The 13,350-nt window shown below is 37.3% G+C and overlaps 2 long non-coding RNA genes across 2 annotated transcripts; both read left to right on the forward strand.

Annotated features, from left to right (window-relative positions):
* Window positions 1-9,790: 9,790 nt before the first annotated feature.
* LOC145764437 (uncharacterized) lies at window positions 9,791-12,265 on the forward strand. Its single transcript, XR_014288480.1, has 4 exons — window positions 9,791-9,830; window positions 11,612-11,715; window positions 11,978-12,039; window positions 12,184-12,265. It is a non-coding gene; the product is annotated as an uncharacterized LOC145764437 (long non-coding RNA).
* A 26-nt stretch (window positions 12,266-12,291) lies between these two features.
* LOC145786003 (uncharacterized) lies at window positions 12,292-13,090 on the forward strand. Its single transcript, XR_014291240.1, has 2 exons — window positions 12,292-12,350; window positions 12,792-13,090. It is a non-coding gene; the product is annotated as an uncharacterized LOC145786003 (long non-coding RNA).
* The last annotated feature ends 260 nt before the right edge of the window (window positions 13,091-13,350 follow it).

Below are 13,350 nucleotides of genomic sequence, written 5' to 3' on the forward strand. Positions count from 1 at the left end.
TACTTGAAATGTGAACATATAACATAGAACGGATGCAGAATAATCTAAAGAAGAATCTAATCAGAAGGATCTGGAATCTAAAATGTCACTTTGAATTTTGTTTAAAGTTTTGAGTTGGGACTGAGCATTAGGCTTAAAATTGAAATGATGAATGAAATAATAATTCAAACATGAACTCATAATTTTGCATAATGAACGTTTACATGGCACCATTCAAAGTTATTTCGATAAGGACTTTGAAAATTTTCGAATTTCTGAAAGTCTTTTGATCAATTTACTTCTATGAAAATCTTTCTTTAAACAATGCAAACTACCTAATATTTCATCTTATAGCACCATTTTGGTTTTGTTATTTTTATATTATATATTTTTTAAATAATAATATTATCTTGCTTATGCTTAAAAATGATGGGACGTTTTATCGAGCTTCAATAATATAGGTGTTAAATTTTCAGGTGGCAACACTGCGAAAACTTATAGAGTGTAAAAGATAATTGTTGGTTTGTTGTTTATAATTATCTAAGGTTATGAAATATTACTTATAAGTTACTTGTCTAACTGAAAAATATAGATCTCTTTAAAGTTTGAAAAGACAAATTATATCCACAAAGTGCTGCATTCTACTAAACTCAAATGAAATCGGTAGCAGTAGAAACCCATATTTTAATACATCTAAACCAAGCTCTAGTTTTCATCATACAAAAAAAGGATTTTTCCCATGAGGCCTATATGAGAAATAAATTGCTAACATTTTCTACCTCTGATAATTCCTTTTCTTACTCTCTCGACTGTTGAACATTGAAAATTGAACCCCTTTCTAACTGATGATCTTTCGGGGTGCGCTCTAAAAAACTTTTTCAGCTTAGGATACAAACCTATTTATACACAATTACTTCGTTTGAGTTGACCGTCTTGTAGGTTAATCACAAAACTTAACCAACATTTTAAATCATAGATGGAATGTTATAAAATGCTGAAAAACTTTTCTGAACATTAAAAACGCACCATATTTTTTTTTCACCAAGTTAACTTTTCCTACAAAAATTTAATTCAAAAGAATAAAACTAATTCAATAGTTTGATGATGCTCCACGTAAACGGTACAACTGTGCCTCTTGCCATTTAATTGTGTGGTGCGCACAACCTTCTGAAACTATCTTCTAATTTTTCTTATTGACCTCAATTGGGTTTAGCAATTTAATGCTCCACTTGCACAGCAGTTGCCAGATTTTCTTTTTGTTGGTGAACAGACAAATTTGTGACGTCATCGCATCACAGACTGCATTGTTGATATTCTTGTGCAGTGAACACACGTTTGGTTTGAAAACGGGGATTTTTTTAATTTTTGCGTTAAAATTGCGTAAATGTTGTCTTGTGTTTCTTTTTCAAGTAGCAAATTTTAAGAAAGCTGTTTTGAATTTTAGAATTTACATTAATTGTGCCTACTACGTCAGCAGCTGTGAGGAGTTTTTCTCAGTCTCTAGGTTGAGCAGGCACAAACTCATTCAGTTCAGGCCAATCCCAAGACGGGCAACGTTTAAACCAGATATATTCTGAGCCAAAACACTTTGTTACTGAACGTTATTGCTACTCGAAAGTTTTGAGACGCTATTTTGGCATTTTAATATTGGCTATTGAATTATGAATATTAATCAAACGTCATAGAAACACCATTTTTATAGTGTTGGAAGAAAACATACAAAAACATGTGCTATGGGTCAAGATGAATGAAGCAAAAGTATAGGACACTTTACCCATTATAATCTTGACGTTAGCATCTGATTCAGATAACCTAATAATCAGTATGCAGCACTTTGGTACAGACAATAATGATGGTATTATTTACTTCTTGTTGCTCTATAACTGATGATGTATTTTAGTATTTTTCTTAATTTGTATTATATTTGGTGGCGTTGACAGGGGGGTGCTCTTTGGACCTGGGATGATGTTAGGGGCCGGGAACTGAAAAAAAACCTAGTTATTTTATTAAATTTAGTGCGTTTTTCTTGTTGTTTTGACAGGAGGCAAAATTTTCATTGGTAAGCTACCGGCCCAAATCATCTTCTTAGCGGACTTGCTGTTTCCCCAACCACAAGTTTGATTTTTTTGGGAGGCTCGAGGATTCTTATTTGCTGCTGGCCAAAATTTTCCTCTCATCGATCCTGTTGTCGTATGTTGGCCAGGTAGCTTTATTTTTTGGTACAATTTTTTTGTGTCATAAAGCTCTCGGCCGCTGTGATTGTATGTTCAATTAAATTCTTACCATTGTAGAAAGAAAACGAAGGAACGTGCTATTCATACAGCGACGATTTGCTCACTCAATAACGAACTCTGCTGATGATTACCAGCCTATATGATCCAACGACTGTATAGGCGTGCTAAGTTGACAATGCGCACCTTACGATGAGCGACAATAACCTAAACTTAAAAACTAGTTTGCATCTTTACAACTCGTTCAAATCTTTCACGTCCCGAAAAGGGGCCTCTAGTTACAAATTGTTTCACTTATCGTGGGATAGAATACCAAGACCTGGGCTATTTACTAACTCTGTCTAAGTTAGAAAGATACAAGACATAGCACGAATTCAGTTAAACTATATATTAAACCAATGTACCTATATTTTTTGTTTCGGCCTAATCACGTATCTTCTAACGATGATATATTGTGCACGAGTTATTGTAAGTCGTGTTGCGATGTTGCCAATTGCTTAGGACTAGGTAAACAATCTCTATTATGCGCTATCGCTGCTAACAAGAGAAACATGCACCCGGTAGAAGTAGACAAGCGTATAATAGACAACCTATTTCAAAGAGGTTGGAATATAACCTAATTACGTTGTCAAAATTATGTGCAGCGATTGTTCGGATGGAAGAGACCTCAGAAGATATCAGAAAAAACGTGGATACGTCCCATAAAGTGGTCAAAAAGAAAACGATAGAATCATTTCTGTCTTCAAATACATCAACTTTAAAGGTACACTAAAGGCTCCGGTGTGAATATTACAGAGCAGTAATTCCCAAACTCTTTGTCTTGGCGAACACTTTTTGATGACCTCAAAGCGGTTACAGACTCTTAAAAATGATCTAAAATTTTAGTATACGGCTTTTCCTGACGGAAACAAATGTTTTATAAGTTTATGGTAGCGATGCACTTAAAAAAATGCTGAAATCACGACGCACTTATGACGATTGATGACATTGAGAAAGTTATGAGCTATATTTTGGCACATGGGCTCAAACATATTTAATCTACAGTATACTGTGTTCTATTGTTTTGGTTATCTAGGATGTATTATTAGTAGGGGAGATGTGGGACCAATGATACAAGGGGACCAATACAACACAGCTCGTTTTTGATCCCTACTAAAAATTAACTTTTTTTTTGGTAATTATTGGAACGAGATTACATAAACCTTCTTTGCCACGAGGTTTGAAAGTTAGGTTGTTGCAAATGCAGAAATGAGACACAAAAGTATGTTTTTGGCAGGCAAAAGTAAAATGTAGTACTTCTGGAAAACTTTCAATATTATGTTCAAGTGTTTATTATAGCAAATGCTAAGTTTTTCATGTACTAGGTAGGAAGGTATTTTACAAGATTGGTAGGCTTTATGAGAAATAATAAGTCGAGTTTTGTGAAACCATCGTTTAATTCAAAGTTTTTGAGATGGGGGAGCTTTGAGACACTGTTAATTGAGACCATGTCTCAAAGGTCCCTGTCTGAATTTGAAAGTATTTTTTGCAGAAAATGCCTATGTTGAAGCCATCCGAAGGCTTAAAAAGGAATTTTTCAAATGAAGCTTCAAATAATGCTTTGCATGACATTGTTTAATATAACTTATCTGTGAGAAAAGCTGCCAAAAAACATAAATTTGATCATACCACTCTTGGCAGATTCTTGAAGGATGGATGAAAAATGAGCCATTTTCTGAAGTGTTGTCACACTTCATTAAATTTATGAATTTCTCCAAATCAATCTAGGTATTTCTGGAAACGTAGCCTACAATGTGAGAATTCTGTAACTTCTGATGAGCATCACCAAACAGGAGAAACTGAGCCTTGTACCTCAGCTTCCTTACAAAAAAATGATTCGATTTTGTTATCTTCAATACGGCCATATCCAAAAGCAGTTGCAAAGGGAAGAAAGAGAAAATCACGAAAACGTAAATCAGTTGTGAAAATCTTCAGAATCTAACACAAGCAGTGTTGTGGAAGTTCATCTAGAAACTGACGTTGAGAGTGTTTGCACCGATACCAGTGATGTTTCATGTGAAGAAAATGCATTGCAAAACATAATTCCTGATTGTCTTTCTTCTGGAACCTATGTAGTGGCCAAAGTTCATGCAAATGCAGATGTTAAATTTAAACATTTTATCGGCCAGCTTGCACATGGACCTGATCAAGATAATGACTATGAAATGGAGATTTTAAAACTAAATTGAGAAAACATCGGACAAAATGAAGGACTGTTTTGTGTTCCCAGGAAATGAAAATGTGGCTTATGTGTCTCATTGTGATATTGTATGTCTTCTGCCAGACCCAACCTCGGTTGCCAAAACGAAACGCTTGTCTGGTGTTTTGAAATTTGCAATAAACTTGTCACAATATCACATTGCTGTCTGTGACGACCCCTCCCCAGCCAACTGTTACTGTTTAAACAATTTTGTATTGAATCAGCTTGTTCTTTCTTCCATCTGTCCATGTTCGTTCTAGAAACTTCTTGTTCTTTGCTTTTACACGAAATGCAATCTTTCTTCAGAAAAAGTACAGTTTTCGTGTAAGTAGTAAACCTGTCTCATTGGTCCCATTGGTGTGTTGCAAAGGTCCCACCCAGGTGGGACCAATGATACAAAAAAGTGAACTTTTAAAAAGTGAAATAATTTTTTAATCTGTGGTCCAATCCAAAGCCTTAGCTATGCATAAATACAGTAAGAAGATGTGCTTCCCTCAAACGCTTAAGTAGCCCTGTACTGCGAAAATCACGCGCGACAACGGAAAAAATACCCATTTTGTTTCATTGGTCCCACATCTCCCCTACTGTAATTGGATTATAGGCCTACACCTCTACCAAGGGTGTATTAAATTGGGTGGGCATAATTGCTGAAGGAAAGGCGACCGAGAGAAAGGAACTGGCCACCCCACTCTCCATAGTACCGAAGGCTTAGTATAATGAGAACCTTATCTTCTATACCTGCACTTGAATCAAGTATGAGATTACTTTTACCATTACGAGACGCGAAGCTCCGTTTTTTCCAGCCACATTAGAAGGGTCAATTTCTTTATGTTAGGTAGGGGAGAGTGCCCAACAGTGCCCCGGGTGCCTACAGTGCCCCTCCCATCGTTTTTCACAATCCGTGACAAATTATTCACTCAAGCGTGCATTACCATGGCCACGTGGTCCGTAGAAGCTGCTGAAACTAAGTTAGGCAGAAATAAGTCATTGCTAGGAGTAGGCAGAAGTGAAAGTTTGTTTTAGGTGGTAAAAAGTAAATTTTCAGAACTGTATTACTTTTTTTGTTACAGTTTTTACGGTGGCTTCAGAGATGCTTCACAAGTTTTTTATGTTTGGTCAGTCACTAGACTAGGTTTCAGTAATAACGTTTCAGATCGTAGGCCTGGGTAAAAAAAACTGACGCCATTTTATCTTGTAGGCCCGTGGTTCCAACAGTGCCCCACCCTGAGGTCTCCTACAGTGCCCCGGTGGAGCACTGTTGGAAGCCATGAGATTTTATTAATCAATGTACAGTGCCAAAATGATTATCAACATTTTATGTTCTAAATGGCAGATTGTTAGGTATTTTCTGAATTAAAAAGCTATTTGTGTCCTCTTATCAAGAAATGGCAAGACGTAAGATTGGAAATTGTCCTCCTAAGGTCATGAAGGAAGCTTGCAAGTGTGTGCTGAATGGTACTATGAGTCAGCGAAAAGCTGTTAAAAGCTTTGGCGTTAATAGGCGTTCACTGGCACGATACATGAAGAAATGCCAGAGTGGTGGACTGGACGATATGCAGCTGTCCGACTTTGAACCAAACTATGGGGTAAATGCAATATTTTCAGCCACAGAGCAAAAAGCTGTGAGTTGCTATTTCATAAGGACTGCCAAGCTGCATTATGGCTTTACTTTCAAAAATGCAAGACTTTTTGCATATGAGCTTGCTGTTAAATATAACAAGGCAATTCCGCCAAGCTGGACGAGAGAGAAAATGGCTGGAAAAAAATGGCTGAATTCTTTTATGAAAAGACATCCTGAACTATCTTTAAGAAAACCTGAACTGACCAGCTTGTCTCGAGAAACTGGTTTTAACCGCATTGTCGTTAGCGAATTTTTTGACAATCTAAGAAGAGTGTGCGAAAAAAACAACTTTAGTCCAGATCGCATTTACAATGTGGATGAAACTGGGCTAAGCACAGTCCAGAATGCAGGCAGGGTAATTGCAGAAACTGGATCTCGCCAAGTAGGGCAGGTAACCTCTGCAAAAAAGGGGATTACCACTACAGCAATTTGCTGTATTAATGCACTGGGAAATGCCATTCCTCCAGCGATGGTGTTTCCCCGTGTCCATTTTAAAGACCACATGATCAACGGAGCACCAGCAGGAACAATTGGTTTTGCTAACATATCAGGGTGGTCAAACACCGAAATTTTTTCGCAATGGCTACAACATTTTGTGAAATTTTCCCACCCCACTGAGGAAGCTCCAGTCCTTCTTCTCATGGACAACCATGTATCACACATTGGTGTGCAGTCATTGGACTACGCAAAAGAAAACCATGTTGTGCTTTTGACGTTTCCTCCGCATTGCTCACACAAGTTGCAGCCGCTTGATGTTTGTGTGTATGGCCCACTGAAAACTTACTATCACCAAGAGTGCAGCAATTGGATGCTAAACAACCCGTCCAAACGCGTAACTATCTATGAAGTTGGCGAGTTGTTTGCAAGAGCCTATGTCAAAGCATTTAACCAGCAAAATATCACCTCCAGCTTCAGAAAAACTGGATGTTTTCCATTTGCCGATAACATCTTTAGCGACGATGATTTTGCTCCATCTGAAGTTACGAATCAGCCAGCTCCAGAATTCGACTCTGAGGTACAAGCCCCAGCTTCATCCAGTGTTGATGAGCAAGAGGTTGAAGGCAGAATCTCTGAAGGTACAATAGCAACTCTTGAACTGCCCGTTACGTCACCAGTTCAAACTGACTTCACTCCGGAAGTAGTACGGCCGTACCCAAAAGCACAAGCCAGTCTCACAACTACTGAAAAACCCAAAAGAAAGCGAAGAGAAAAGGGAAGATCATTAATTCTCACCAATACTCCCGTCAAGAACAGAATCACTGCGCAGCTTACACTGTTAAAAATTTTCGTAATTTTACTGTCAAAAGAGCAGTAGAATATTACTATCTTGTTACAGTACTTGAAATTACTGGCCATTTTGTGGTATATATACTAGACAAAGACGTTTTTTTAATCCAAATATAGTAGAATCACTGATTGAGCAGTTTTAAATTTTACTTCTTTTCGTAGTAGATGATTTCACTTATTTTTTGGAAGTAAATTTACTGGTCTGTGAAAGTGTTTTGCAATTTTACTGACAAAAATAGTAAAATTTCACTGACTTTTTATAGTTTTTGTTTAACTTGCATTGGCAGTAATTGTACTATAGGTACGGTAGGCTACATGGGCAGCAACATTTTATTAGCACCGTTACTTTAGTCCGATTAGGCTACTATACTCCTGTGCAGCAATATATTTAGCACTTCTACGAAACGTCAACCTTTTTTTCAGTCAACATATTTACGGTCACACCAGCACATTCTCGAAACAGTGGGCTGCTACGTTGTGTCATGCCTTTCTGTTTTGATATCTGATATACCTTGGCCGGCAATATAGAGTTCATGGGTTAATTGAAATTTGAAACAATCATGACTGGAAGGGAAGTTTGCTAGAGATCCGAACTCACGGCCTCGGACAAAAATGTTTTAATTGTTTGTAATATTGGTTCCCCCTTTCATTCATCTTGTATCATATATGATACATCTTTCAAAGTCTTGTTCTGCAGCCCCTTATTATTTTTTATTTGTCAACTAACTTGGTATCATGCCTGAATGAGTGTGGGAATAAAATTCAATCAAGTGTGACGAGTGATTTCCTGCTTGGCAAGAATTACTGGTGGTCAAAGTACAAGGTTGTTGACTTAGGCTATGTGCATGTCAACTTAGCCCTGTATTTCCATCTGTACAGCTTGAAATGTTTCGATTTGTAGTGGGGGGACATTAGAGACTTCGTACCATGTTATTTAGCAGGTATTGGACTAGATTCTCATAAATTATTGGTACTTTTTGACATGTGTATCAAATATGATACAGAATGACTCAATGGTTGTGGAAAATAAAATGAAAGATACTTGTTGCACATCAAAATTTTGCATAAAATGCATGTTTGAGCTAAAATAGAAACTGTTTTCATCACTTCCATTCATTGTATATCTAATGTGTGTATGTAACATGTTTGTTAGGATCATTTTCTGCTATTTGCTTCTTTTTTTGGGTAAGCCAAAGGCTTTTTAGCCAATGCTTGGTAAAATTTTGGGGGAGAGCTGCCTGCAGGGGGGTTGCAAAATGCAAAAAAAACAAGTTATAATGTCTTGCAGTTTGGTAGTAAATGCAATGTAAGCTTTCTAAGCTATAAATGTAAGCTAAAATGTTATCATTTCTTACATATCCTGTGTTTTGTTGTAAGACACAATTTTGTCATTTTGCACCCATGTAGTCATATTGTATCATATATGATTTCTGCCAAAGTAAAAATTTTTGGAATACAAAATGTGGTTAATCATGTTTAGTGTACTCAATTTACCCAGAATTACACAAAAAAAAAATAAAAAAAGTGAAAAAAAAAAATTCATGATTGAAAGGGTTTAAAAATGCCCTGAAAGTACCAGAGAATCGAACCGAACCCGAGTTTTATAGTCAAACGGTTCGACTCTATGACTAAAACCCGAGAATTATTATCACTTATCAGTCGTCAGCCAATGGGCTGGCGAATGTTATCCTGGTCCTTGCTCAATTTCCCGCCTTCCCGCTCAGAATTTGCAGAGCCTGATTGGCGTTGCCAGATGGGGAAAATGAGATACCAAATTAAAAAAAATTCTGGTGAAATTCAATTTTAGAGGTCTTTGATGCCAAATTTTTTGACTTTGGGACCAGAAAACTTTTTGGTGAAATCTAGTGAAATTTTCCCCCAATCAACTTTTTTCAAGAAAGTTTTTTTCAATTTTTTTAAACTTTTAAGCGAAAAATCCCCGCTCGTATAGAAAACGTTTTGCAAGAGGTTTGCGCATGCGTGACGGCAGTGTCTTATGTCTTAAAATCTATTTGTATTTTTAGGTGAAATTGTTTTATTTAGGGTGTTTTTTATATCTGGTGAAGTTGTATGCAATCTGGTGAAATTTTGTTTACTTTTTGGTGCTAAGCATCTGGCAACACTGAGTCTGACAACTGAGCATGTGCAAGGCTGCAAGCATGGTTGCAGGAATAGTGCAGTAACTTAGTTACAGCTAGCTTTGTTGCAGTCATAGGTTTCAGATAGACAGAGGAAGCGTGTCAATAGCAAAAGTAGCATTGTTAAACCTGTATCACTGGACAGGTAACAAGTTTAATCCTACAAATGGTATCTTCGCTGATTTTTTTATGTTTACCATGGACAAATGAGAACAATAGCGTACCATTGAAATTAATTTATTTCGATGCTTTTAAGTTAGTTAACTGCATTAAACTGCTACGAAATTACATAGTTATGCAATATGCACTGAACAACAATGACTTAGATCAGGCAGGTTGGTCTGTCAGTCAATGCAGTGAGGCCCTGCCCCCTCCCTACAATTTTCTAACCACTGCACCCCTGAGTCAATGTGAAGAACTACCTAACACATCTTCCCGGTACACCAGTATTGTAGCCTACTGAACACACAACGTTAAAGTAGTCGAGCTCTGTTATAGTAGCTTCTAGCATTCGGACTCTGGATTGAAAGATCCAGTGTTGGATTTTGGAATCGTACTATAAAAAGATTAGGCAGTGGCTATTTGACCGGCGCCGGTTTTTGAATCTGAAACACTATTTGACCGGTCATGACATCACTATACAGGCACCTTTTTCTCTTTCAAAGCAAAAGACGAGAAGCGCGTAGGCTATATATATAAGTTCTAAATTCGACAATTTTATTCAACTCGATTTGTGGCGCGTGCGATACTTTGCCGACTCCTATTCTAGAGGGAATGAGTTTGATACTACCCGGAAGCGTTTTTTTCTTTAACTAAATTTTGACCTGAAGTGCATTTTTGTAGTCAATTTTTAATTTGAGTTGCCTACAGCCCAATTTCTTATGTCTTTTCAAATGTGAGTAATAAAGTTAGAGTTTTTTTAATTTGCTGAAATTTGAGAATTTCTCTGCGTAATTTTCCGTTTGTGGCCGTGCTAACTACTGATATATAGCCTACCCTACTACATAATTTTTCATTCAGGCACGTTTTAAACCTTTCAAGGTTTTGCCACCTTTTCCCGTTCATTAACGTGGTGGTAGGTCTATATCGATTTTTGTAGCTAGTATCTTTTTCGTCCCGGACGCGTTAACGACAAAAAATAAAATGATTGATTGATCATTACATTTTTGCTCTCAACAAGTTAGTTATATACAATGCTTCTTTTAAAAAAATGGTAATGGTATGTAAATGTAATGCAACTCAAATTAAAAATTGACTACAAAAATGCACTTCGGGTCAAAATCTAGTTAAAAAAAAAGAACGCTTTCAGGTAGTATCAAACTCATTCCCTCTAGAATAGGAGTCGGCGAAGTATCGCACGTGCCACGGATCGAGTTGAATAAAATTGTCGAATTTAGAACTTATATACGCGCTTCTCGTCTTTTGCTTTGTAAGAGAAAAAGAAAAAGGTGCCTGTATAGTGACGTCATGACCAGTCAAATAGTGTTTCAGATTCAAAGACCGGCGCCGGTCAAATAGCCACTGCCAAAAGATTACTAGGCATCGCTGCTGCGACTGTCTTCAAAATGAGAAAATATTAGGTAGCCCACACAGATTTTAAAAAACAAGCTGTGACCCTAGCTAGAGAGTATATCTGCCTTGTCTGGTGCTACGCCTTGCCCATGAGTAGCCAGGGAGTAACGACATTTGAGATGCAACTCCATTTTACCTCAGAGTGAAACCTTTGCCGTCAGTTGCAGTTTATAGGCCTAGTCAATGCCCAGGACTGTTAAAAAGTGAGAACTAAATGATTGAATGGTTTATCCAGCTGTGGTGATAAAACTTGTGGTAGGCTGATCTTTCGTGTGTGACCAGCGTGAATAATTTGAGCAGCAGGTCCAGGGTGGTAAACGATAGACCCTCAGCCCTGGCCAAAGATCGAGAAGGAAAAATTCCCATTAGGCTACAGGAAGAGGACCGGTACTTATTACCGGTATTATTTGTGACAATGTCTTATAATACATGTTTTAAACCAATTTAGGTTTTTTTATGCTTTTCTGAGCATGTGTTGTATTTCATTTCATTGAATAACTTGATACTTGGATATTATCCTTGTGCATTTATGATGTGCCGGGAGACAACTGGCGGCTGGGAGACAACTTGCCCATCTCAGTGGGATTAGTGGAACTGATTACAACATATTTTAAAGAAGATTGCTCAGCAATTTATCATTGCTTTGAGGTAACGTACATTTATTATTATTTACTTGCCAACACAGATTTTTTAATACCCAACCTTTCCATTCCCGGAAGAACATCCGACACATACTTTGCAAATTTATATATAGCTTGTATATAACTTGTGTGATATGAACACCATGCTACTACTGCTAATAAATTCTATTTCATTGCCTTCTTAGCGATAAGAGTGCGGCTATATGAGTGTTTGACAATGTTTGTTGTATTATTTTCAATATCTTAAAAATGTTGAATTCAATTTGTAGGATTCAGCTATCTCCCGGTTTGAAGAAACTCGTTTACCAGCATCCTATAATTGTGTGTTTTGGTAAGTTGTGAATGAGCGTTTGTACAATTTTGACTGATGTACAAGTGAACTTTTGAATTGCTCACCTAAATATGAAGTTGGTAAATGTAAATATGCACTAATTTCAGTTGTCGTAGTTTTATTTGTGCCTCATTGCATCTGCAGGGCCCACTCTTGCCAGTGCAGTGAAGTTTCTCGTATTCATCGAAGGCAACCTTGCAATGCAAACCAAGTCGTTTTTTTGTAGCGCTGGCTTACTTCTTCTGCTCATATTACGTCTTTGCAATGTCATATCCAGATAGTGCAGCTGCAAGTCTGGAGTTTATACAGAGGTATGTAAACCTGTAATGTGTTTAATTGTTTATGTATGAGCTAAGGAATAACAATAATGGAACTCCCTCCTTCACAAAGTCATTCATACCAGTGACATGCTGGTCTGGAGTGGGATTCAAATCCACGAAGTTCTTGACAGTGTCTCTGTACTGCAGCTAGTAAGAACTGCACCCATTACCGGAGGGATTGCGTCTTAGACCACTCGGCCATCCAGACTGATTATTAGAGGTGTTAAACTGTTAATACTAGTTATGTACGCAAGTTCCAAGCCACAACTCCAGAGGATGACGATTATTCTAAGGTTTGTGGAAGTCACAACGCATTCTGATCAATTTGAAGGTTTCACCACACGATGGTTATTTGGTATAGTTACAAACATTGCTAAATATCACGGTCAAATTTGAAAAGATCCACTGATATAACTTGTGTTGTTTCCTCAGATACTTTGCTCGCATTGGGGTCATCCGTCATGACAAGAAAAAGAAAAAGTGGGATGTGCACCCTAAAGTACTCCGACTGTGCAACGAGGTCATGCTTCGGCAGGGATGTTTGTTATGAAGATTGAAGCAAGTCAAGAAATTCACTGTTCAGTCGCTGCTGCTTCATGCTTCGCCGAAATATAGCCTCGGCTGAACTCTGCAGTTAAAAAAGCGAATCCACGTGTTCGTGAAACATCAAACAAATAGCTATACTTGTAACATCTTGAGAAATATATTGTGAAACATTGTCGCCAGTGAGGTCTGCTGTACACAATAAATTTATATCTGCAAATGCACGTGTGTAATATTTACTTGTAGAGAAAGTCATTTTACTCTCATAATGATGTTTGTCACAAAAACTATTGGGGAAGTCATTTTGCTGCCTGTCCAGAGCAGTAATTTTACTGATCAAAAACATTTAAAAAATGACTATCCAGAGCAGTAATTCTACTGATCAGAAACATTTATAAAATGACTATCCAGACCAGTAATTTTACTGATCAGAAACATTAAAAATATG

The sequence above is a fragment of the Aplidium turbinatum genome, chromosome 2 (assembly GCF_918807975.1).
Source record: "Aplidium turbinatum chromosome 2, kaAplTurb1.1, whole genome shotgun sequence".
Taxonomy (NCBI): domain Eukaryota; kingdom Metazoa; phylum Chordata; class Ascidiacea; order Aplousobranchia; family Polyclinidae; genus Aplidium; species Aplidium turbinatum.